At 35.0% G+C, this 3,293-nt stretch overlaps 1 protein-coding gene across 5 annotated transcripts in view; it reads left to right on the top strand.

Annotated features, from left to right (window-relative positions):
• SEMA6A (semaphorin 6A) overlaps window positions 1-3,293 on the top strand; it is a 198,364-nt gene that overhangs the window by 127,430 nt on the left and 67,641 nt on the right. The window lies entirely within an intron of this gene.

The raw sequence follows: 3,293 nt of genomic DNA, 5'->3' as shown, positions 1-3,293 counted from the left end.
CATCAACAGCAAAAAGAACATGAGTATATAACTGTTTCCTATTCTATCCAAAACAGAAAGAGTTTTGGCTGGTGTTCCATTTTAATTAGTTTCAATCCATCAAACTCACCCAAACTAGTGTGGTAATAGTAAAGGAGTAGCAACAGTAGTAAATGTTAGCCCCTTTCTAATATATGCAAGATACATTTTCTTAATATAATGGGCCTCATTTGTCAGTCTGATAAAATAGCGGAGACAGTCTGTTTCCCAATAACCAATCATATTCAAATCTGTAATGGAAAATAAAGTTGGAAGTGTAAAATGTAAATCTGATCGGTTTATAGGGGAATAATATAAGAAGGTTCCTCCATCAGGCACATTGACAAATGTGGCATAATCTAAAATATAACCAAAACAGAATCTCTTCTTAAATATAATTTTATGTAAGGCTTGAGCATAGATAGTAATGTGTACTCATGGAACAGTAGTAGTCTCTTATTTCACAGTAATGCAACATAGGATATATAATGTAGAGTGCTGAGGTAGGGAAAATATTTTTTACAGTCAAATGGAAATGTTGTTAGAAAGCTGATGTCTAGTGTCAGAGAATAAACTAATAAATTGATATCAAATTAATAATGCATCCAGTACCTTTTAATGTAGTAATGTTTGGTTTAAGACCATCCAGATTGCTTCTCTACCAGTATTTTCATACAAATTAACGAAAGAAATGACATTTCTTCACTGGCGAGCAAGTAGGTGTACAACTGACATGTCCAAATTTATGCAGAACTTCTGTAAATCTCAGATAGTTTTTGTAGTGTTTCTGAAGGGTTTATTTTGGCATGTGATGACATACACATTCTAATTAAATCCAGTTTGATATGCATCATTAACCTGCATGCCTAATAGGCAGAACAGGCCTCGGGTCATGCAAGGCCTAGTGTTCTTTCAAAGGCCTGTCTGGATTTATCAGGTCAGCATCAACATGAGACCACACACAGCTCTGTCCAGCTATTAAGGTCTTTTATTTTAGTAGAGGCAATTTTGGTGAATTGGACCATTTATTTTACTTTTCTTTTTACTATTAATCACAAATCCCTCCTTGATTTCTGTAGCTCTTTCTAGCTAGTTTTAACAACACTCGTGTTGTGGCATTCATAGGCCTTAATGTAGAACATTTAGTTTAGACCAAATGTCATTAAATTCATTAATAATATTCCAACTGTTTTTTTCTTCTACCAGAGGTATGTAAATTTAAAAATGCCTACACATAACACACCTGGTGATCATGGGAGGTTCCCGCAAACCTTTTTGAATTGACAAATATATTAAATCATGACAGTCTGCACTTGTTTTAAATAACAGAAAACACGGCAATAAAACCACATCTACACTCAATTCCCCCTTACCCGCAGTTTTAAGAATGCAAATATTTCATAGTAATTAGCTGTGCTGTCAACAATGGGATCTAGTAAATAGCCTGATATTGTAGCTTGGCAGTAAAATTATGTTGAAAGTTAAGTCATTGGTGGACTAACTCATCGTGTAAGGGTTTTTTTTCTTTTCTTATTCCTCTGCACATAATTGGGTATCCAAAGAGAACATGGCTTCCTTGTATTTTCTAAGCGAATATTCTCCACTACTTTTGAAAATCACATCTATTGCTTTTTACAAGGCCAGTTAAAGTAGATAATAGGGGTTGCTTTTCAAGCAAAGATCAATTTGTTTGGTCTATTTGCATTAATACTAGGTCACTGGTTTATTTTACCACCCATTCAAAAGACATTAACTGTTAAGGTACCTTAATCACTACTAGGCAATTTTAGGTAAAGAAAGATACTAAATGCTTAAATATAACCCATTTGGTAACATGTGCTTTTTCACTAAACTGTTGTGTGTTCACAGTCACAGGGAGTTAAATACACAGAAATCCATGATATTGCTACCACTATATGAATATACTACTAATTATAGATATTTATTAATGTACAAGGAGCACCCACTTCAAGTGATTAGGATTATTTATGCCTTTAATGGCCACAGCTTAATACTTTACATTATGTACTATATCCCATAATCCTATATTTTTTTAAGGTATGGTCATCATTAATCATATGTTCATTTAAAACCGTAATTTCTTAGCCAAGTATATATTCTGTTAAATGTGAAACAGTTCCAGGGAGACAGATGCAACCTAGTACTACTTGGGTTATCCTTAAATGACCAGAACATCTTCTGTATCAAGCCGTATGGCATTTTTTTTCCTCTGTTCCTGAAACAATGGTCTCTCAGATTCAAGCAGCCCTGTTTACTTTGCTCTCAGTCCCCTGGGAAAGAGGCTTTGTTGATGGCAAAAAGGGTGTCGCTTTGTTACCTGCATACATCTATAACACAAAAGGGTCAAACAGTGGTGCAGTTGTCTTGAATACACATTGCCTCATTGTATCAAGATTACAATTTTATTGACTCTTCATGGAACATCAGTGACATATGTCTGAGAGCACAATGCCACAATCAGCCAAACAAGAAAAACACAGCACAAGCAAACATTATTGTTTGCTTTATTTAATGGTTTGTTTATGTCAAATATTTTCAACATGGAAAATGCCCACCAAGCTTGTGACACAGCTGAAATATTGTAATACCAAACAGAATAAAATCGCAAAAATAATTACATGGTTGAGAGAAACCATGTAGAAACCTTCTCGAATAGATTATGGAACAATTTCAAGTAGCACTAAATGTATAATATTTTCATGCCATTTGCTTATTAAACAGTTCTAAGATATGGTGTCACAAGTGCAACCATACACAAAACTACTGCATTCAAATTCTTCATTATAAACTCAGTTCATACCACAACTATATCCATTTTCTCCAGGACAGTAATATGTCATTTGTCAAGCAAAACGCATAGATAATGTATTAAATCCAAACAGTGGTGGAACTACCATTATTCATTTACCTTTCTTGTGTGGAAATTTGGCCCTTTCAGTGTCGGCGTTTCTAGGTAAAAGCCATGCCCTTTCCACTCTCCTGACCATGCTTTTTTCTTATATGCAATTTAGTGAAAATTAGGTGGTGGATGTTAACAATTGTAAATCTAGCCTAACTCCAGAGTTGTCTCCCTAATGGGGTTGAGACCAGAGTGGACAAAAGAGAGAGTGGGCCTTTCTAATAGGGCATGACCTCTTTCATTTGCATAGAAGTGGAGTGAAATCTAATCGGGACACCTATTCTGGTGGCTGTCAAGTGGACATAGAAATGCGTTTTGAGGGTTAACCTCTTTTTCAAGCCTCAAAACTACCAAG

The sequence above is a fragment of the Nanorana parkeri genome, unplaced genomic scaffold (genome assembly GCF_000935625.1).
Source record: "Nanorana parkeri isolate BGI_ZX_2015 unplaced genomic scaffold, ASM93562v1 scaffold632, whole genome shotgun sequence".
Classification (NCBI taxonomy): Eukaryota; Metazoa; Chordata; class Amphibia; order Anura; family Dicroglossidae; genus Nanorana; species Nanorana parkeri.
This window is presented reverse-complemented; position numbering and strand designations above follow the sequence as displayed.